This window comes from Xenopus tropicalis, chromosome 3, assembly GCF_000004195.4.
Source record: "Xenopus tropicalis strain Nigerian chromosome 3, UCB_Xtro_10.0, whole genome shotgun sequence".
Classification (NCBI taxonomy): Eukaryota; Metazoa; Chordata; class Amphibia; order Anura; family Pipidae; genus Xenopus; species Xenopus tropicalis.
Genome location: NC_030679.2, coordinates 78671852 through 78696481, shown reverse-complemented (window position 1 = coordinate 78696481; position 24630 = coordinate 78671852). Strand labels below are relative to the sequence as shown.

At 36.2% G+C, this 24630-nt stretch overlaps 1 protein-coding gene and 1 long non-coding RNA gene across 8 annotated transcripts in view; one reads left to right on the top strand and one right to left on the bottom strand.

Annotated features, from left to right (window-relative positions):
* Positions 1–24630, top strand: part of magi2 (membrane associated guanylate kinase, WW and PDZ domain containing 2) — a 451931-nt gene that overhangs the window by 205136 nt on the left and 222165 nt on the right. The window contains exon 1 of one of the 7 annotated variants that reach the window (XM_031897515.1): positions 8130–8381. The exons of the other annotated variants lie outside the window; for them this stretch is intronic. The gene's annotated coding sequence lies outside the window, so the exon portion shown is untranslated. Of the gene's footprint in view, positions 1–8129; positions 8382–24630 lie in introns of those variants that run through there. 7 annotated transcript variants of the gene reach the window in all.
* On the bottom strand, positions 4115–8091 carry LOC105946850. The gene is made up of 3 exons (XR_001170335.3): positions 8002–8091; positions 4875–5005; positions 4115–4406 (listed from the first exon to the last, which is right to left on the bottom strand). It is a non-coding gene; the product is annotated as an uncharacterized LOC105946850 (long non-coding RNA).

Below are 24630 nucleotides of genomic sequence, written 5' to 3'. Positions count from 1 at the left end.
AAGGTACTAGATTACTCATAATAATATAAGTAATAAAATAAATAGGATGTCACTTTGTGAGGAGGTCAAATCAGAAAATTCAAATCAGGAAATTAGAGTAAAAAGAAGTTAAAATATGTGAAAGCGTGAAAAAATGGTGATGATATGTATTTGGCCTAGAACTGTGCCGTTAGTAGTAGTTAGTTGTCGGCGTTGTTGGTTGCTATGGGTTACTGCCTGGCTAAAATTACAGCCTTTCATTATAAATGGGGATAAGGGAGCTGTATGGTTTTATGTGCACTGCCTTTGTTTAGCTTTCTGTCTGCACAATATCTCTCAAATTGTGATACTTAATTATTCTGATTTCTGTCTGCACTGTAGCATTGTAAAATATGGAAACCCTGCTGGTTTCAGATAAAAAAAGAAGCGGCATGTACAATAGATGGGATTAAAAATAGAGAGAGGTGCATGTGAGATTTAGTGGCAGATTTATCAAAACGTGAGATTAGAGTTCACCACGGAGAAAATTCACCCACATTTTTAGAAGTTTATGAAATGGTGAACTCTAACTTTCAGCCACTTATAAATACCCCTCTAAAAATCCCATAACAATGAATAGAAAGTGGGTAAATTTTTCTGTGGTGATCCCTAATCTCACATTTTGATAAACCTCCCCCAAAATCAAGAAAGACTTTCAAACAGTTAGAGGAGAAAAAAAAATCACATAAGTAAATACATAAGAGTAAAAAAAGGGGTTCATATGCTGCACAAAGCTGCATTTATATAGACAGAGACTGGTAAACTAAAATAATCCTATCATTTGATGATAATATGATGTGAGTTTGATGAATTGTGCCCCCTGTATCAAAATATGCACATTTATTAGTACATGAAGGAGAAAATGAAGGGTTATTGATTTGAACATGGAAATGAAGCTGGATGAATGGCTTAATATATTGAATTATTCTATATGGCAGGAGCCACAATACAAATTTACCATGAACATTTACACCAGCATTCAGTTTTCAGTGGTCAGTTTTCTGGGTCCCAAGAGAGAGAAGTAGGCTGATATATGACCATTGCAGTAACCAGAAAGCTGCTGCGTTTCACTGTGCATAGTTCCATCTTGGATATTGTTCCCCTTTGTTCAACAGGAGATTCATAGATTAAAAAAGAGCAAAAGAGATCAAGTGTCTCACAAATACTAATTGAATCTATAATAACCAAATTTTGCCTGTAAGCAGGAAATGTCAGCAGCCTCAGTTTCTTTATACTGTGCCAATTATATTCTATACAACATTTTCAGTTTATTTCATTGATTTATTGCAAGGCAGCAATACACATACTAATTTGTGACAATCTCTGTGTTTGCTGGCTACCAGTGTGTTGCTATCAACATTTTTGCCCAGAACAACAAAATGCCAATTAATGTGGTCTTGGTGGCAAATACACCTGCACTATAGAAAGAATTGCATTCCATGGCTTTGGAGTTATTGAACTGTCTATTTATTCTGCTATTTTTTCTCCTGATTTAACACAACTAAAACAAGTTTTTGTACTCTGTAATTTCAACATTACAGTGTCAGCAAAATACTCATTGGTTTAATTTCTAGATTAAATCAGTTTTACTGATAATATTTGTGTTGAAAATGTTCCTTGTAACAATGAGACTTTTATAGAATTGAGATTAGCACATACAATATGAGATTATAAATTACAAGAAGAAATACAATGTATATAATGAAGCAGAAATGTTATGAAACATTTGGTACATTTGTATGCCTTTGATCTTTGGTCTTGGTTTATACAGAATTGTTACTTCTTGTGTAAAATAGCTGGAGCTCTCTGGGACAGCTTTGGCCATAACAGCAGCATGTATAGCAGAAAAGACTTGGTATTGCCAACTGTGTGTTAGTTTCAGAAGTCAGAGGCTCACGCATTGAACTAGATAAATAAACTTAAGGTAGCCATACAAAGAACAATAGGGGAAAGTTGTTAATTTTAGGCTTGCTACATGTTTAGGTACTTCCACATATAATTTTGATCATTCCAAACAAACATAAAACAGTCCATAAGTAACTGCTTCCAGACTGCATTAGGGCCATTTAAAAATAAGAAATGTATAATGTATTTAATTCTGAGCAATATTTTATTAAATGTATGCTCTAACCTTGTAAAATAGAAGAACAAATGTGTATTTTTGTTCAAACTATGCAGCCTGTTTCTTCCACTTCCTGTTGTATATGTAGATGTGAAGGATAAAATATAGCAGAAATCATATAACACAGGAACATTTATACACTAGTTATTGGGCCTATGGCACATGAGTCTACTAAGAAGGGATGATTACAACACAGTGGTTCACTATGGATAGTGCCATACTAATGACAACATGAACTGTAAGACAAGCACCAGACAAGTGACTGCCACAAAGAAACATGCATTTGTACATTTTCAAACATTCACTTGCTGAGATCAAACAGGAGCCTTTTCTGTTAACTTAAGGTGATCTACAGCACTTCTGGAATACCACTACCAAAATTCACCAAAATTAGGGGGTTAATGGAAGAATAAGACCTAACACCTCTCATCTACTCCTAGCATGCATAAGGCCACAGAGCAACATTGGCCAAAGGCACATGAGCTGTACTGCAGTCCAGTCTCCCAGTACCATATTACTGAAGTACTGGAGTGCCGATACACCTCCTCTGTCACTATTACCGATACTACAACCCTGTTCTTGTATTCATTAATATAGCACCTAATGCTTTACATAACTTTGCCTGTCAAGGCTGGTAAATATATACTGTTTTACATAATATATCTGTTTTTGTTTCAGTAAACCACTCCTGATAACATCTAGTCTAGGGGGCAGATTTACTAATCCACGAATCCGAATCCCGAAGGGAAAAAATCTTATTGGAAACGAAAATTTTGTGACTTTTTTGTCGCCGTTTCGATTTTTTTGTATTCGTCGCAACTTTTTCATCACCGTCACGACTTTATCGTATTTTGCGCGACTTTTTCGTCGCTGTTGCAATTTTTTCGTATTGAACAATAGTGAACGCTGGAAAAAGTCGCGGAAAATATACGAAAAAGTCGTGCCGGCGACGAAAAAATCATGGGACATACGGAAAAGCTGCGACTGCGATGAAAAAGTCGCAAAAAAAACAATCATTACAAAAAAACGCATTCGCACGCCTTCGGACGGACCGTTCGTGGATTAGTAAATCTGCCCCTAGGTTTTGATTGTATATACAAATACAAAGACATATTAGAAGGTATTTGGACCACAGCTCTGGAGACATCAAAAGGGAAAGCTTATGAACCCCAGGGGCACAAGTAAAAGAATGCTAAAGGGTGCAAGAGCACACCCCTTAGTGCTCACTTACAGAGCACTTGCACTGCCAGGGTTGGTGCACTCTGCACTGAGTTCTGGATCTTTCTGTGCAGCATCTGGAGGTGCAGCTCAGCCCTGACCTTAGGGCAGGCACTAAGGACAGGACCCCACGAGGGCTGCTCCTCCTGGCTTTCTCTACTTTGCACCCACTTTGCCTACATGCCTCCCCCTGCCTGCCTCTCACTAATACATTGACCAATGCAGTCAGTGCTGTATTAGTGAATGGAGCTGCTTACCAAAACAATGCACAGAGGTCTGTGGCTATTTGCACAATGCACCACACAGTATGCAAAATGCAAAAAAGTTGCCAATTGTGGCCACATATTGAACAATGTGATACAATGTAGCTGAGGCAGGCTGATAAACAAACTGCATTGAAAACACTGACTTCTGTTACAACAGACTGAAACAGAACCAATTTTTTTTATGGCAATTCCATTACCAAATAATTTTGAAACAAGTGAACATTTTTAATTAATGTATATTGGAAAGTTGCTTAGGATTATATTTTCTTTCATTATGCAAATTCGATTTTGGGTTGGAATTCCCTTTAAGCATAATATACAATGACTTTGTTTAGTTTTTCCTGTTTTTAGAGAGCCCTGTAAAAAACATTTTATCCAACATCCTATAAAAAGGTTTCTATAAGATTTGAGAGAGTAGTTAATTTGAAAAAAAAATACATGAATGAAAATAAAATCACAAAATACAGTATAGATTTTTTTTCCTGAAAGTTTATTCTTCTCACAGATATACTACCATTTAACAGTAGAACATTGCTTTAGGCTGCTTTGCATAGGAATAATGTAGCAAGACATTTTTCATCTGTTGATGTCACTGAATAAAGTCACTTTTTACCTGCTTCTTCCCCCATGAGTAGAAAGAGATCCATGGAGCTGTGCAGCACTCGGTTTATAATAGGATATATCAAATTCAGCTTCTCTTTGCCAGGTTTGAGGTGTTATGACCTTTCTCTGGCTAACGATCTGCGTGCAGTCTAAAAAATTTGATTAAAGAGATTGATGCACTGAAATGAAAGAAAAAAGTTACAGTACTAAAATGTAGATATTTTCTTTTAGTGTGTAAGTTGCAGTGTCATTTATCTCTTCTCTGGGGGTCAGGGTAATATTGTAGGTATCGCATTTAGGCCTAGGATTAATCTGAATCATATGTTTTAGAATATTTTTTATATATATTATTTTTGGCAAAATGTCAGTTTCTACTCTTTGTGTTTCATTGATATCCTTTCTTCTGTGCTCCAGAGTCTAAACTGCTGGTGGAGTATTTAGCCATCATTCCATGAATAGCTATCATCTATTTTATTGTGGCAATGATTGTGATTTATTTAAATCTTTTATAAAATAACATACTATCTTATTTATAAAATAAAATCATGCCTTTTAGTATCTTGTACATATAAATAATCTGACCAATTTTTTGTTCCTTATTTTTGTTGACTTTCATGTTATTTGAAGTATGTGGTTTTATATTTTACCTCTTTCCATCCATTTTTTGGTCTATCCCCACAGCAGTGTTCTAGGGTGTTTTCCAAGCTCTGGAGGTTAGACATATTTTTGGCAAAATGCTGTAATGCGGCAGGATTGAAAGAAATGGTTGTAGCAAGGACTGTAGGTGAGAGAAGAAGGGGCAAGGGTTAAACAAAAAGCTTGGGCCCCACGTGGAACAAATTCAGACCAGGTATTCTCAACTGACAGTCCTTCTAGTGTTGCCTTCGGAATTAGAGTTCAACAATGACTGCAGGGCTTCAATTAAGAATCCATAGTATAAATCCTGAAAATGTCAAATGGGTGTTTTAGAATGCATCAATATGTCATTTTACCAAGGTCTTTTGCTTTCCATGGGCCTGGCTGCTAAGGCAACTGCCACCTTGCTCTTACTTAAAACTAGGCGTTTGTTTTTTTAATGCCTTTGTTATGTGTTCAAGAACATTGAATTAAATCTCTTAGTAAAAAGTTATGTATGTATGTATGTATGTATGTAGTAGTATCTACATATTTATTGTCTTTCCTAAGAAAAACTTGTGTTCCGTTGGCTGATGCAAGATGTTGATTGATACTGAATATATTAGGCATATTCAACAAGTAAAAACTACTTGACAGAGCACTGTACTTGAAGATAAATCAAAATCTGTAACTGTCAGGAATTGCAATTCTTCTCCAAATACTGTTCCGACACTGCCAACTGTATCCAATTAAGTGTACTGAATGACAGCAACGTTGAGCAAAATGTTTTTCACATTTGATGCACTTACCAAAAAAAAGCACCCTTAAAAGGCATTATTACTAGCAGCCATCCTTACAGAGGAACCAAGGAAATCACTCTGTTCGCTGCAGCAGATATGATTGATAATGGCTGTGTCTACTTTTCTGTCAGTCCTGGTCCATTACTGAAAGGTCCAACATATGCTTCCTATCATATAGTCAATCCCCAGCAACAATTTAAGCAAAATGGATCATATCAAAACTGAGATTTTTTTTTTTGCTTTAAAGGTCTGAAAAACCAGAGCAGTGAGAATCAAACCTAAAATCTCTTCTCCAAAGGTATCAAAGAAATCAATGCTGTCTGTTGCACTGAAAGGAAGTGACCTTACTATTAGTATTATCCTTTATTTATGTAGCACTGACATCTTATAACCTCACATGCTTCCCTTAGCTTCAAAGCTAGAACAAAATAAGAGGCCTGAAATAATGTCTTGTACTAACACTTATCTGACGTCAATGGAATCAAGGGTCAGACATTTGTTGCCAGGCATAACAATGCATAGATATCTCTCTGTAGATTGTGGCTCCAAAACTAGATGTTTGTACAATCCACCTGCTACAGGACTTAAAACTGATGATATCAGATACTTGGCTTCCAGGCCTGGACTTGCAATCTGTTAATTCTGGCAAATGCCAGTGGGGCTGCTGTAAGATGCCATATAAGTCACTTTTTATTGGGCTGTTTGGGCCTCTCTGTACCTGAAATGCCAAGGCCAATTTTGAAGCCAAGTCCAGACCTGTTGGCTGCAGATTGTGCTGAGGCCTAATGCATACTGGCATTTAATTCCATAGTGGTATTCTGACTGTGCAGCTGGGAAAGTTGCACATTGCACAGGTACACAAAACTTGGAGCATACTTATGCAATGTCAATAGAGTACAGGTATAGGACCCATTATCCAGAATGCTCGGGACCAAGGGTATTCCAGATAAGAGGTCTTTCCATAATTTGGATCTTTATACCTTAAGTCTACTAAAAAATCAATAAAGCATTAAACCCAAAAGAATTATTTTGCATCCAGTAAGGATTCATTATATCTTATTTGGGATCAAATACAAAGCACTGTTTTATTTTTACAGAGAAAAAGGCAATCAGTTTTAAAAATCTAAATTATTTGATTAAAATGGAGTCTATAGGAGACAGGCTTTCCGTAATTCAGAAATTCAGAGCTTTCTGGGTATCAGGTTTCCGGATAACAGATCCCATACCTGTACTGTGCCCCTCTGAGCATTTACACCCAAGTATGCTCAAGGCCTTAATCTGAATTAATTCTAATCTAGCAGCAGCTAGATCGAAATGTACAAGATTTTTCCTTTTCCTGGCTGATGTCCACTCACATGGGTACAGGTGCAAAGGGCATAACAAGAATTCATGCTTGTGCTGCTGTGGGATGAAAGATAGGAGAAGCCACAACATATCAAAATACAAGTTAAAACGCCTGTGGGGTTGTACACTGAGTTATGCAGTGCAGAACTGAATAATAATTGAGCAGTACAGAAACCAGTGCAGGCTGCTTCAAGAATCTGAGCTATATAATAAACAGTTCTGCAACTGTATGGTTTCAAAGGTGTTTTTATAGAATCTATGGCAAAATATACCTGACAGGATAGTATACAGCCTGGCATTTACTTAATGAAGTCCCTTTCAGCATCTTCACATGTAATTATTTGGTAAAGTAAGATTTCATTAAAAATTGCCTGGGGAAAGAGGAACATGATACCAATATGGACCCTAATCTTGCATATTCTTATCACGATGTACTTGAAAATAAGAAAAATGCAGTTTTACTAGCAGAAATCTTTACAGTATTAATGAAACTAATATGTACAATGTAGAGAAGCCATTGCTGGATTCTGAGAGAGGTAGAGGGACACTCTGATTTGATTTGCTGCTTCTAAAACGCACAGCTGATGCTTGGGGGTTAATGAATGCTACTCCCCAGTGCACTGTGCATCAGGATTGGGAGAACCCACCCCCACTCCTTCAGTCATGCTGAAATGTAAAAAAATAAAGCTTTAGCTAGATTCATCTCCATGTCACATTTAACAACACAAAGCCTAGATTTCTATGTAAGATGAGGCGATGGAGCATGAATGTTGTTTACAAAAATGGCTGCTGATATTTAAAGTAATGAGAGAATATTAACACCCTCCTTTACTGTAAACTATGTGATCGTCAACCTATGAACCTGCCCTTATGCAGAACTACAGCTACCAGCACCTGCTAATGGCTATATATATATGGTGCTACAATAGCGTATCCTTGCAATGGTGCCTTCATTTCCCTTCGTCCATCATTAGCTGCTTTGACTTTCTTCACGGAAAGGTCACCTGCCTCTCACCTATGAGCAGCTTCTTTGAGGCTGGAACCGAGTGGCAGGGCACAGGGAAGGGGTCAGCCAGCTGAGAAATGGGAATGACCCGGGCTGAGCCGCACTGAGTTCAGATTGGAGGGGGAGGGGAGAGACAGCAAGAACAGACAGGGAGAGACTGAGGGGAGCACTCGCTTCATCTCTTAAAGGGAGGGGAGAGCAGGAGCTCAGCTGCAGTTTTGTGTAGCCGTGTCTGGCTTGTGCAGTGAATCCCAGGCATTCGTGTGGGGCTGGAATAGCGGCTTTTAGCGCCTGTTTGGACTACTCCGCCGCCTTGGTCCGCTCAGGAGAAAGTGGCCGGATCAGTGAAGGTGCCATAGAGAACCCGGAATACCAGCCTGGCTCATGAGGTAGGAGGGAATGTTCGTGTCTGCCTGCAATATGTGTATTGGTGAGGGCTCTGCACATTCACCGGACCATGCTAGCCACAGTGCGGTGGGAATGGGGTGCATCGGTGCATGGGGTTTGCAGTGCAATTAGGCGCCCATAGATGTGGGGCTCCGGGGAGCATTGCTTGTGCGCTGCAGAATGAGCTGAAACACGTAGGCTTCGCTCGCTGATCGTGCTGCAAACTGCACATTGTGAGCAATCGCTGGCTGCTTTGTGCAGGGGCTGCTATTTATAGCTCTGCTGGATATTTACACGATCACATAAAGGAGATATATTATACAATGGATCCCCAAGTATTGGCATGTATGCCCTCTCCGTCCATTCGCTGCCTGCACAATCCATGGGATTTGTCTAACAGCTGATCTTCATTCAGTAAAAAAGGCAAATGCCCGGCTTCTTGGTCTGTCATCTTTGTGCCCGGCGATAAGGGCTATCTGAGAAGGGGGTGACACTTGCGCCCCGCTCCTTATCAAGGATACTGTCACTTACATAAGGAATGGCACTGCTTGTTCATATCATTGCATTAAAGGGTATTTAACGAAACCTAAGTGAATGGGTTAGATCCCTTTAAGCACCGCTATATGGGCTGCATAGGTCGCATTAACCCATTCCGTGCTGGCTCCCATGCAGCACACATTATGAATCAACCAATGAAGCTGAATCACCGCGCATCTCCAGGAAGAATAGGAAGTAGGTTCTTGGGAAGATGCTCTGTGACTGAGATCTAACAGCAGTGTGCTGTCATTTTCTCCTGAGCCCTAACAAATGGCTTATTGACTCCCACTGACTGACAGTGCAATCTAATTATTGTATCATGTGTATTATTTATATCTATCTATCATCATCTGTCTATATATATTACATTTATACATTAGAGACCACAGTCACTCATAGGATATTTCTGATTCTCCGATATTGTCTCATAAGACTGAAGCCCAGGTAACAGTATTTATATTAATTACAGATGGGGGCCAAATAACTAAAACCTGCCAGTGATACTGGAACTAGACACCATACCATTGCTGTAACGAAATGTATATCTGTGTGGGATGATGTAGAATGTGACCTGCATCATAACTCACAATAATATGACTGAAACAGGATTTAAAAAAAACACAGTGGCAGAGGGCACATATATTTCAGAAGAATTATATTTAAAATATCTGGGTTAGTCGAAGGTCACCACTGCCCTGTTGTACAACACATGTCCCTGGTGAACTGCTATAGCTCGACATGATTCTAGATTTGTGGCTGAAAGACATGCTGCCAGCAAACAAATAGCAACTCAGCAGCATGTTATTGCAACTGTATGTATGGAAGTTTAGCAGACTGGGCACACTCTCTATAGAGAAATACAGAAAAAGAGTCAACATAATTGATTTGCAATCATTTGAATGCCACTGGGCATGATTCAGAAGTAGCCACTGTCTTTAAATATTCAGCAAAAGGTAAGAAGCCTTAGAAATGCCATGCTTCCTATTTGTGTTCATTTTTTATCACACACCAGCAATACCAAACCTGTCTGTTTCTTATGCATATTTCTCCCAAACAGCCTGTTATGGTATTTTAAGATATCTGGCAACAAATGTTTCTCAAAGCTGCAACTACTTTCATATTATTGATTGTATGTTTTGGAATTTCTTAAAATAAGCCTTTTTCACCAAAATAGGCATGTGATTTGATTTTGCCAAGAGTATGGAGTAAGTATTGCTAATTATCTTGAATACTTGTAGGTCCCAGCTTTGCAATATTCTTATTGTATAGGGGTATGATCCAGTAGCTATTTGCTGTCTCTGAAGAATTATATGGTGTTAAAGAAGGATTCTACTTTAGCCTTCAGTCAGGACAATTGTATGGTGTTGAGCTGTAAATTCTGCCAAGTAAACCCTGTTGAATGTTTATTCAGTAACATTATAGAAATATGCAGAGCCGACTGACTGCAGCTTGGCGTCACCAGATAACATCAAGGCAATAACAAAACTCATCAGAAGAATTTTAAATGATAACATTGTCTGAATAACATACCTAAGCAGCATAGTCTTAATGTATTTTATCAAGATCTCAGACTAATAATGCAGAAGTAAAGAAAACTGATTGGTGTCATGCCATTCCATGTCCGGATTAAAAACTTTTCGCTCACATTCTAGCTGACTGCAAGTTCAGTAACTCCAAAATTATTTTGACTATTGTTTTTTATTTCTATATTTCAGCCATTTATCCTGGGTCCCTCATTTTCATAGTCCAACATCGTTGCCTAGTATGCTAATGTGACAGCAGGGAAAATTTTCAGGGTATTGTGGTTTAAATTACTGCATGATAATTGTGCAGCTGCAGGCATATTAGTGAATCCCTTGACTTCTTATGTTGCAGTGGCTTCCTCCTTAACATACACTAAAGGGCAGCTAAAGCCCAACATGAAAATTGACAAAATTCATATAGCATTACTGTTTAAATTACCATTTATAGCAGTGATTTGCTCTAAAGGATAAGCTCCCCAGTTTAATTACTTTTCTCGTCTCCATTTTTTTACCCTCCCTTCTCACTGCTGTAGAGTGCTGCAGCAGCTAGTAAACTTGTGTGCTTACCTGAAAGTCAAGCTGTTCATATATTGTCAGTGCCACAGCTAAACATGCAAATTTGAAGGATGACAGAATGTTTTTTTTGTTTTTTTTAAACTGACTGCATAGACATCATAAATTAACAGGTGCAAAGTTTTCTCTAGATCTAGCAACCAGAGCAGTAGGTATTTCCTGCTAATTAGTTGCTATCGGTTACTAGAACTGGCCCAGACTTAGTAGCTATTACTAGGTTGCCCAAAATATGTGGTAGACTGTCCTTTGTCCAAAATGGCCAATAGCCACCTCTGTTTGAAAAGATGTATTCTGATAAGAATCTTTTTGGAATCAAGTGGTTATAGTTGGAAATGCTGGAAAACTTTTTTGAGCGACTATGGATTGCATTGCCTCAAGCACACTAGATTCACCCTAACTGATATGGTTATTTGTCCAACTTAAAAATTATCTGGAGCAGTGCCTTTATTGGCCAATTTGAGCCACCATGTCCAAGATGGCCACATACTTAGTTATTGGGTTGGACAAATACATTTTTTTTATATCTGGCCATCATCTTGTAGCTGGTACAGGAGCTCTGAGCTTCACTATACTGTACATTGGCAATCCTTAATCCTAACCTTTACTTTTCCTTTTAAATGATCTGATCCTATTACTCTTTTTGTCATAAATCATTATTTCACCTAATAGCATTAATCCCTGTAGAGTAGACCGAAGGTGATACTGACAATTTTTGTTATTCACATAGAATTTTATCTGAACTTTTATAACAAAAACATCACCAAAGTGTAGTAGATGCTTAATAATTATGTTAACAAAAAGTTAATATGGTTTTTCCTTATGGTTTAATGTGCTGTTTCAACCTAATTTTTCTTTCCTACCATGAACAACTCTGCACTCTGTTTGTCACTAATATAATGTAAATTGCTGGAATCAGCCGTCAGAGCTGTGAAATCTGTGACTTGCAGCATGAGCGTATAAACAACTGGGGGGGGGGGGGGGGTGCCTAACATTTTTATTTTATGATTGACCTTAAAAACTGAATGTTTAAAGAGATACTGTCACCAGAGATTTAAACCATTTTGTTACATCTGTCATAACATTGGCTTTGCATGCTATTAATAATTACCATAAAAGTAGTTGATGCTTTTACAATACCTATCTTATCCTCTATGTTCCCCTATGAGGAGGCTGCCATATTTGTTCAGCAGTAGTCCATTAGCATTGGAAGCTAACTGGCAGGTTGAGAAGTGAGTCAGGTTGACAAAACAGTCAGGTTTAGGAACTTCAAGTAACAATTACTTATAAAAGCCTCCCTATGAATGAAAATTGATCATCGAGGCCTATAGGGAACTTTTAATGTACATTCATATTTTGAAGAGTAGTTTTTAGTGTCAGTATCACATTAAGCTAAATATAAAGCAGTCCACTCAGTAAAGGACAGTGTAAGGTAAAAGAAGTTTCATTTTACATCAATAAAACTGGTGTTAAATGCCCAAAGGAAAGCTTTTTGCCAGTGGCCTGCATAACTTCTCTGTAGAGACTTTGGTTGACAGTATTGGCCTACTATGTGTGGTCATGTTAAGTTTGTATTTGTGGCTGGCATTCTTTATGTACTAGTCTCTGACAACTCTTTCAGGTGCTTTTTAAATCTACATCGATACATCTGTGTGTACACTCTTGTGTTTGTGTAGAGAACACAGTGTGAAACAAATGTGAATTACATTCCAGTATGTAATGGTAGAATCATCTTGCAAACTATGTACATCTACCTGACATTTTTCAAGACACTCTGAGGCATGTTTATGAACAATGTTTAGAATTAAGTAAGTATTCAGTTTTATTAAATGATAGCAGTGATTCATGTAAATCTGTACTTTCTATATAGAAGTGAAGTACTTGTTAAAAACAGCACTGCTATCCAGTAGCCTTGCTCAATGTAAATCAAGCTCAGTATGTCCCTTTTGCTTACATATAATGTGCCAGTTGTACCATTATTCTGTGGTGTTTATAAATATTAAAGCACAAGTGGGTGTGTGAGGAATTTGTGAGAGGATCAAGACGTGTCCATAGTATTGAATTTGGTCATAAGGAAACTAGGACATATCATTGATACAATTTGTTTGATTCTGTGCAAAAGTCACATTATTTTTAGGTCATTTTGTGCCAGTTGCTTACAGTTACTTTAGGGGAGAAACTGTAAAAATACTTTTTCAAATATTTAGATGGAACATCCTTTCTTCTTATCTCAGTGGATGCCCTTGTGTCTGCTGGAATGGCCTACTGGTTAATAAAGCATTAGAGAGATTATTATATGATCCCCTTATATATCCCCCTTAAGCACCTCTTCTGCAGCATAAACAATTACAACTTAGCCAGTCTTTCTTCATAACTGAGACTTTCCATACCCTGGCAAGCTTAGTTGCCGTTCTTTGGACCATTTATAATTCAATAAAATCTCGTTTAAACACCAGAGACCAAAACTGCACAGCATATTCTAGATGGGGCATTACTATCATTGCTCCAGCCAAGATTATTATCTACATGAACCCCCAGTCCTTCTCCATTATGGATGTTCATTATGCAGTCCTATTAAGGGTATAAGTGGCTTGCATATTTTTACATCCCTTTATAACCACGTTTTTAAAATCTGTGCACTGAAGTACTGATCTTAGGTGTTAATAGTCCCCCAGTTCCAAGAGTTATTTTTTTAGCAAGCCTATTATCTATTTATAGAGGCTAGTATTTGTTTTGTATAAATGTTGGACTAGCTAGCCATCCGTGTACCCATACGAAGTTTCATATGATTTTTGGAAGGTTTATGATGGGCCATCGATTTGATGCCTATCTATTATGGATATTGATTGGTGTGGGAATATTTCATCTCCCAATATACCAGGTTGCTGTTCATATCATTCATGCTGTTTGCATTAAACTATAGAAAGGTGCCTATACCACTTGTGCCCTACATAACCATATATGGCTGTCTTAAGTTAAATGAATGTGTGACATGCTTGCTTCAAGAACTCAACATTGTGCCCTATCCTCTTTTGTATGAGATTAATAGATTAGCCCCATATAATGTAATGTAAAAACGAACATTTCAGGAATCAAATGAGTGTATGTTGCCAAGTACAGGGCAAAGTGACTTGTAAAAAACCCACCCCACTATTCTAGTGAAAATATTGTGGCACACCTGAGAATATGGTCACTTGATTTTGTTTAAATTAGATAAATACATTACACCTAGACAGTATTGGTATTTTTATGATACTTGTCTGATATTTAATTATAAGCTTGTACTGCAATAATATGAAAGGGACATAAAAATATAGATAATGTTAAGTAAGACATTATGAAATAAATTCACACATATGAATAGTATATAACTTTTCCATATAACATCTAAACTATACTGGGAACAATGGGCAACGAGAAAGTCACCCTGGCCGCCCACTTAAAGGATTTTCAGTATAATTACAAATATCTTAGGAAATGTGCATGTTCATTTGTAACGAGTCATACTGGTTTCTAACATCTTGTTATGTTTTACTCCTGGTGTTGATCTTGTGAAAAATGTATTGTTTCATCTGCCATTGATTATTTCACTTACAGTAACAGCCCTTATATTTTTATACCAGTCATAAAGAAAAAAACTGCCTTTTTTTGTTGTGTTTGCCTTAACTATTTCACTGACATTATATTGCATGTTCCTTGCCGTCCACTGATAAGCATGGAAAGTACAATTAAGTGTGTGTCCTTCCTTATTTCTAACATGAAGGTGCAGCCACATAGGTTCTGTTCACAGAAACACACCACACACACACCCTGATGTGAAATCCCAGAATTAACATGAATACATACTTGATGTCACAGGTTTGGCACACTGCGGGATGTCGAATGGTCAAAGCTTTTCTATGGCTCCCACATTTGACAGAACCATTGATGTAGGAATTTTCAATAACTATTATTGATAAAACATCAGTAAAAACTTTATTCATTTTACTTTATTATTTATACGATTGATTAATCAGATGTTGCATTTAAGGACCAGAGTGCCCTATGTAGTGGCATACCCTACTTTAAAATAATTTAGTACAGATTACCTGTATTCTCAGTGAGTACAATGCCTTCTGTTCTTTCCATTTCTGTATTCTGCTTTTGGGCATGCACCTGACATATTTACACTGCCTTCTCCTCTAATGCCTTAATAATTCCCTATAATTAAATAATGCAACAAATTATTTAGTAGAGCAGTCAATACATAGCAGTTTATTATGATACTGTCAGATGTATTATAATGAATGTCATTATTCTGTATCATCAGAGATACACACATCTATTCAATACTCTTTACACTCAGTCATTTGTCCCCATGGCATCACACCTTCTATCATCTGTATGATATGCAAAGAAAGAAGGGAATTTCTGTATGTTTTATTTATGTAACCTAGGCCTGACCATGTTGAAAAAAAGGGCAAAAACACTTGAAACATTTGTTGCTGCTGTATTTTCATGAATTAACACACATACTGTCATTGACACATACTGTCATGCTTGCTGATATTTAAATGCCTTGCAATCGAAGTGCATTTTTGGGCCAGAGTTAATTATCATCCTGTATTATGCTTTCAGTTTTAAAAACACGTGATGTCAGTTCTCACTTCATACAGTATATTATTACTTGTTTCCTTTAGATAGAGCATCATTCAGGGAGGCTGAATAAATGTATCTGGTCCTGAGGATAAAGCATTACACTATCAGGAGTTATCTGGAACACGTTGTACCAGTGACTAACCTGTAACCTTGTGCATTCCACAGAGATTGGAATTGTCAACACTACCATCCTCATCTAATGAAATAATCATTAAAACCATTTTATCACAGGCCATTGAGTTATATTTTTCATAGTTCCCCGGTTCACCTTAGTGTGGAGGTGCCCCAGGGCTATGTACTCCGCCCTATGTTGTTCTCCATGTACACTATCTTTTTTTCAGAAACTGTATCTCTTCATTTGGCCTTAAATATCAATTAAAGCAAAACCCTGATTTTACATTTTTTCAGGTGACAATGACAAAAGAAGAAACGTAAATTCTGGAAACGAAAAAAATGCACTTTGCCCCATTTGACCATGAAAAATAGCATTAATGTCAGTAATGTTAAATCTAGGAACATAGAATTGGGGTTCTGCTGTATATAGAGATGCCATCCAGATATACATAGATATTCAGACCCAGATTAATGTCTCCTAGCTATCACTTCCTGGTTGAACCAATGCTGCCTCAAACTGTACTATTAACCTCTCCAAATATAAACTGCCTTTGTGAGCACCAGAACATTAGCTCCAGTCTTGTAACTTTAGGGCCATTGCCCAAAACTTTGTGCACTTTGTCCTCCTGTTGCATGGCACTAACAATGGCCCCAATTTCCAGTATAAGAAAGAAGTGAGTGCTGTTTTACTCATTACCTCTTATCTACTTTAAAATGTGGTACAGGTATAGGATCCCTTATCCGGAAACCCATTTTCCAGAATGTTCAGAATTACGGAAAGGCCATCTCCCACAGACTCCATTATAAGCAAATAATTCTAATTTTTAAAAATGATTTCCTTTTTCTGTAATAATAAAACAGTACCTTGTACTTGATCCCAACTAAGATAATTAATCCTTACTGGAGTTTATTGGGTTTATTCAATATTTAAATTATTTTTAGTAGACTTAAGTTATGGAGATCCAAATTACAGAAAGATCCCTTATCCAGAAAACCCCAGGTCCCGAGCATTCTGGATAACAGGTCCCATACCTTTACAGAGGTTTGCAGCATTTTATATAGCTTTTCTTCATTATGTGCACGCAGTTTGGCTTATTTGCTAACAATGGACAAAACTACGTGATTTGTGTAACACACAGCAAGACAATCATAAATGCACTTTTTTCAGTGTGCTGCAAACCATTTAGGTGAAAGGCAAGCACTCCAGGCCTGTAAAAGGAAAAAGTAATTGAAAGTATTATCTGGTAACCTGTTTTGTGCTTAGTAAAGCAAATGTTACGTATTAAGCAAACACACAGAATTTAAAGTGTTGGAATGCCAATCATGTTTAAAGCAACAACAGGGCAAAAAAGCTTCACCTCATTGAATGCAACTACATGTACTAGGAAGCTATCAGTAACAGTAACTACTTATTTATTTAGTGGTTATTGTTGCTGCTTCATTACAGCTGTTACACTGTTTACCTTAAATAACAGTGAATTTCACTGATGTTCTACCTTGGCATAGGCTATATCCTATTCCTGCAGCTTATAAAATATATCAAATGTAGATTTACAGTATCTAGTAGAATTAACTAATTTGAACGGAAGAAGCCACTCGGATGAGTGGTGAAAATCTCAGAAAAGTCCAGGTTTTTTTCGACTTAATTCTACTAGATACTGTATATCATGACCTGGATGAAAGAAAATCTTCATAGACATTAAATGTAGATACAAGTTTCATTTTTTTTTTTGTTGCAAGAGCAAAAAGCATTTCAGGGTATAACATAGGTGGTATGTTCTGGTCTTTTTTGGGCAGTTATTTGTCTTACTTTAAGGTATAATAATGGCTAACTGGAGTATACAGGATGTGCGTGAAGTAATATGTTTTTTTGTGGGTTTTTTTAGGGTTTAAATTTATGTTCCAGAAAAGCTTGTTTTGTGTGTTTTTTTTTTTTTTTTTTGCATTTCCAAAGTTTTGTGTATGACTTTTTTGTCATGAAGGTTAAGTTACAGTTTTGGCAAACTCCCAGCATGCTCGGCCAGCAAACAGACGAGGGAGTCAAACAAAAGCGCACATGCATATTTGCCTTAGGTTGTTAAAACAGGAAAATGTCTTTAATAGGAGTTTAAGCTTTGGTGGCTAATAGCTCAGGAACTCAAGGTAATTGTGTAAATATATATTTGCAGTAATTTATTCAGGTGTAATGAAATGTATTACTTATACATTGATACTAACGCAACCAACAAAGTGCTATAATTTTGCATGTGGAGTTATTATTATTGTTGTTATTTATATGGCCACTGAAGATGTATTTTTTTTCCATTTTTTCATAGGAACACTTTGTAATTTTTATATAATTAACTATTACTTTTACTGTGGTATAGATATAAGTATGAATACAAGGGTTGCATTGTTTAACTCCAGAATTTGAGGGGAACCCTATAGGGACATTCATTTAATGTATTAGTAGAATTAGTAGAGTTAAAGGGGCATTTCTCAATCCTACATGCAAGATAGAGTTAAAATAGTATATAGAGAATGTAGGAACAAGAAATTGATGGTAACTGAAACTGTAGAGGTAAAACAATAGGGGCCTAACATGAGCCACAAAGCAGAATAGAACCCTCCATCCAGGGCCCATGTAACATTCTGCAACCTCATCAATATCTCTGTTTGTAAGGATGTAGGAATCCTAGAGTTTTTGATTCAGTGCACAGTATTGGTTGTAGGAAGCAGTGAGCAACATTGTAAACAGTAACTTTCAAAATGCAAAGCACAATCATTCCATTTAACAAGCTGTTTAAATACAGTTGCTAGTCCTAAAGTGAAGTGGATTTTTTTTTTCTAGATATGGATGACTGCTTGTAAAATATAATTTCTTTTATGTCAGCTTTGAAATGGACTGCCAACCAAAACTGTTGCACAAAGGAAGAATTACAAATGTTACTTTGACATTTACAAATGCATCAGAATGCTTAAAAATCCCATTCATCTGGGTTATTGTTAAACTGTCAGACACTTAAATTATATATAAAACTTTTAAAGGCTAAGATATATATTCAAAGAAAATAGTCATATATGTTTATTATGCACACTTATATCTGTCAGTTAGCTCATATGGATTAATGTCAATGACCAAAGCAAATAACAGGCAAATACCTTGCTTGTACTTAAATGTAGAAATTTTACACTTCAACATAAGCTTATTCGGTTGGACTTATGTAATAAAGCTACATAAATGGTATCCAAACTTCCACAAATAAATATATTTTTTTCTACACAGACATACCTGATTCCACTGATTGAAAGCAAATCATGTTATTCTAAGAAACCATTTTCTTGTAGGTGTGTACAAAGCCATGACTAACACTAGACCCCTCTTTGTCTGAACTTAAGTAATTTAACCGTTTGTATTGTATACATCTGCCCCTAAGGGCATTGGTACCTATCTCTATAAATCAGAATGTGTTCAATTGCTGTGAGTAGCACATTCATTTAAGAGGGGGCGATAAAGCTCAAAACAGACACCCATCTGAGTAATTAATTCCCAACTGCAGTTTAAATAGGATCCGAAACAAAAAAATGAATTTATTTAACATTTTTAGAGTGCTCTTATGAGTAATTTTGATATTTAAATTAATATTCTAATGTATGCCTGCTAGCATGTAGTGGTCCAAAACAGCAGGTATCTCAATTAAAGTAGAAAAATTCATGTACACTACAAAAGTACTTTGGGAATGTTTAAAGAGATTCATGTGTTTATTTTCTTTTGGATTTCTGTTCTGGAATAAATTGGTAAAAATAATGGTAGTTTGAGAAAGGGGGCCCCAAAGTTTTTTATTTATTTATTTTTCTACCAGTGCAGCCTAACACAAGTTAGGCACTAAACTGTTTTGATTTCATAAACTAGTTATACATTTATCTCTGGCCCTACTGAGCATAATCTCTGAGTTTTATTAAGGCAGCTGTTATAATTGATACAGTTGTTGGTACCATTCCAAACATGCTGTTGAAAAATGTATTAACTAATGCAGCAAATTGTAACAGTTTAGAGTCTGCACTTGGATTACTGAGCTGTGAGACCAGAAAGAGGAACACTAAAGTCATAAATAGAAAAGCAAATAGAAAAAAGTTGAAAGCAATTGAAAAAAGTCATCTTAGCCATCATTCAATGCAAATTGTTTAACCAATATCAAAATTATAAACATTGAATCGCCATTAGCTGCTGAAACCCAAAACGCTAGTATTTTCAGGTCACAGTGATAAAACATGTGTTTTGTGAGTTTGTTATCTGCAAAAGCTCCTCTTTTGGCAAAGCAAGTGGCTCTTGATAATCACCCATAGTATTCTGGTGGGGAAAAACCATCACTGAACAAGGGCTGAACACTTTGCTTATAATCTACCCATAGCAATTTCTTCCATACATATTTCATTAAGAACTTCTTTGGCATAAGCATTTCTTGTTATCTACAGTAAGCTATTACTCTCTTAAATTAATAAAATCTACAAAACCATCAGTACATCAGTTCCCACTAATCAATAAACTCTAAATATAACCATAACATAAGTTATGGCCTCACAATTTAGTTAATACTTAAAAAACATAGAGGGTTAATGTTATAAATGAATAGAAAATGTTTCCTGGTCAGGCAGTAAAAGGAGCAAAATGTGTGAAATGGATTTTCACTATAATATTGCAGTGTTGCTTTTCTTGCATATTAAATGTGTCCTTAGTTAACCCTCTTTTTCAGACTGCTGGGCTTATTTTATCTAAGCTTCAGTAGGACACGGAGTCTAGCTGGGTTGGACATGTCACTTCTCTGCAAATCAGTGGGACCCAGATCTATAAGTGGCATCCAACAGGGGCTTAGAAGACAAAGGGGTAGGAATTAATATGGGGAAAATTTCGATATCCAGGGACATTTTTTTTTTATGCCAACTGCTAAGCTGAACAATGCTGCTTTTTTGCAGTATATTAAAACTTCATATACCCCCACACACATGAACAACTATCTTTTAAAGAAACCTATACAGATACAGCTAGAATCCCAGAGGTTTTTTGTTAAAAAGTGTTTAAAATATACTTGTTTTGTTTTTAAATTAATTTTGTCAAAATCTCCCTTACTTTGACAGGTAAATAATAGTTTTCTTCAGTAGTAGATAAACGTGTCAAGGCGCACAACAGCACTTTCTGAATTTTACCGCAGCCTTTTTATTATCATTTTCTAATATCCTTTCAAAGGACATGTTATTTGTATAGTATTGTGCCTCTGAATTACCTCTTTCCATTCTGAATTTTGTTATTTCAGAAGAATAATAGTCAAGGAATCATAAGTGTCTTATTTTCAGCACTCAAACTGTCAGTTTAAAATAGGATGATGGCACATTTTAAAATAGATAAAAAATAGTTTCCAGGTTTGAGAAGAAGCCAGCTCAGCGTAGGTCTAAAACTGCTTTAGGGAAGTGTCAGCAGTCGCTAATCTGAACCTGAGCCCCACCTGTCACATTGGATTTCACAGCCATATCCTGTTAGGTAATACAATGCACTTCATGTTGTGAGAATAATGAAATGGTGAGAAAAATAGATATAGGTATTTTTTTTTTACTAAAAAAGTTACATAATGTTTACATATTATACAGTTAAATTAGGCTCCTGTTTGTTTTTAGTAAACTGCTAAAATGAAATTGTTGCTATTTTAAGGTATGACTGTGTTGTTGCCAAAACCATGGTATGTTATGTTTTATAAAAGGGATCATAAAATGGTTTAAGCTGCTAAAATGGAAAATCATGCAGCTTTTAGTTATATATATCAACTCCTGTCAATTTATGTGGAAAGAAGAGAAACTTTTTTTGCCTGCAAGATATATATATATGTATGAATTATCTTGTATATATAAGTCCAAAGCAACAGGCACTCACGTCTAATGCGATACAAGGTGGCCTGGGTGCAGTATTGTAAAAATCTTACAGCATGCAAAAAGAAAATGCCGCACTCACAGGACTTAGTGATGAAAAATTAAATTTAAATCAGGTTGACGTTGTAATAAATAAATGTATTTTTTCATCACTAAGTCCTGTGAGTGCGGCATTTTCTTTTTGCATTATATATATATATATATATATATATATATATATATATATAACATTGTTTAATGAAAATAATATGGTATAGTCACATATACAGTTGGCTGCAAAAGTTTGGGCACACCTGGGCAGATTACAAGTTTACAAGTAAAAGATAGTAAAACTACAAGAATCTGTGTTTTTAGGCTACTGACACAAGGAGCAGTTTCTCTGCCTATATACAGTGTGTAAGCACAGGCTGAAAAGCTGCCCCTCTACTCCTATCTGCTATTTGTTGGGTCTGCACCCAGAGTCACGGTGCAAAAGCATGGAGTGGATTTTTGGGCAAAATGTGCCAAAATTGCCTCTGTGTGTGTCTGCACACAGGCCGATGTACTGGTGTCACTCTGGGTGCATACACAACAGAGAACAAATAAGAGTGGAGGGGCAGTTTCTCACCCTGTGTATAAGGGCCCTGTGCAGCAGTAGCCTTAAAAACAACCATTTTGCAAATGTGAATACAAAGTTACATTTTATTTCACAAACTTTAAAACTTAAAAAAAATAGTTATTCTGGCATGTGCAAAGTTTTGGACACCATAGTTATGTCCGTATTGATTAATACTCCCTTTGGCACAGATCACAATGTGCTAATGCACATTATTTCAATTGTTGTATAAATTTTTCCCCTCTCTTCCTTACATGTGACTTCTAATTCTGAGATAGTCTTGGGCCATCTTGTATGCACAAGCTTTTTTAAGATCTGTCTGCAGATATTTATGATGTCAGGGCAATCTTAAGGCCATCCAAAAACTTTAAATTTGCTTTTTTTCAAGTAGCTTATGGTGGCTTTTTGAGGTATATTTAGGATCATTTTATCAACATTCTAATTTTTGTGGTTTTAGAGGTTTTTGAAACCAAAACCACAAATGTCTAGTCATTTATGAAAAGATTCCAATTGAAAAAGGAGGAACAAATTAAAACACAGAACAGTACAGACCCATAATATTGTTATTTTCCATCTGGCCATGGACCTTCGTTTACCTTTACATGTTCTAGTCTCTTGTGAGACTATGTGAGACCATGCATCAATAGTTATATTATTAGATATGGGTCTGTTAAAAAGGAAGCCTTTATTAGCTGGTTCCTCAGTTGTGTAGAGGAACAGACAGAATCTCTGCTTTTTTGCCAGCTCTGGAACTGAAAACTATCTTCTACCTTTTCTTTCTATAAGTATACATCTATGTCTCTAAAAATAGTAGCAGCTGTAATTATATGCTATATAACCCATAAATAAATAAATAAAACTAAGCTTCATCGCATTTTATCGATTCAAAGTAATTAGAGAAGCACAGGTCTGTTTTGAGTGGGTTGTGTCCCAGTGGAGCTATAAAAATCTACTTAAATTATGTTCACTACTGTAATGAAAAGGAGCAGTGATTTATTCCCACAACTGCAACAGCATAAAGAATGACCAGTGGAATCCAGCTTTTGCCACCTATCAACCTTTTCTGATCTGTGTTTTGTTTGTCGACTAAACAGGGTTTTTCTCAAGGATAATAAAACACCAGAAATTACAGGTGGTATATAATTATACACTGCACATCCACTGAGAGCATGTGTTGCAATGCAATGTAGTAGGAAGTATTGTGGAAAATGAAACAAGTGAATCATGGTGGCAAAATAAAAATATTGTTTTTGGTCATTTTTAGAGCAATCCAGAATACCAAGGGTCTCTGTTCACGCCCTCTAGTCAAAATGCTTGATATTTATGGTATTTGCAACAACTCAATTAAGTGTATCAAAATAAAATTCTAGGCAGGTGTCAATTACAGAAACAATTTCATTGGTACCAGTCAAGGTCTGTAGCTACAACGACTGCAATTACAAATCTCTGCTATTTGAAGAAATTATATAAAATGAACAAAAAAGTTGGGACAAAGACATGATTGGCAAATCATTTAAACCCTATGTGTAATTGAAGATAGTACAAAGACAACATAATATTTATTTTTAAAACATGTTGCTGGCATTAAATTTAAAATAAGCATATATTTTTCATATGTTTTTTCAACTTTTTACAAACAACAATCCTCACAAAGTCCATGACCTATAACTACTGCAGTACCTTTCTAATGATTTAGAATTAGAGATCAAACCTCTGAATATATAGTTATGTTCCAAACTTTAAGTAGACAAAATATCTAGTTTTGCTTTTTTTTGTTAAATCAGTTTTACAATGCAGATCATAAATAAGAACTCCTTAGTATTATCTACTAATCATGGTACTTCGTACTTTGCTTTCTAAATGAAAACTCTAAAATACTTTTTTTGTCCCAGGGATTTATATCATCCTGCTATAGGATATTTCCATGTCATATACAAGATTAATCTGTTCTGCAAAGTAACTCTAACCTTGTGTTGTGCTAAGGATTTTGCTTGCACAAACCTTTAATATATGGGCTAAAGACCCCCTACTGTATACTATAATTATATTAGAAGTCACCATGGAGTTACAATACCATAGAAAGGTCATGAAATTCTAACATCCTTTAATGTTTCCATAAATGGGTGCATTAGACCTTGGTGGTACAGATTAATTTAATTTCTACAAAAATGGAAATTTAGAATTTGCGTATGCTATTGTGTTGGAACTTCATGCTCCAGCATTTCTCAGCTGCTTCCATTTAAAATAATATAACAAAACCACCTAACTACCTATCACAGCACAATAAATAAAACAGAACTTGTTTTTGCACTTACTCTTTTGTGTCTTTAGCCTTGAGACTATTTGGTGATACAAGCCCACTAATCATTACAGAGC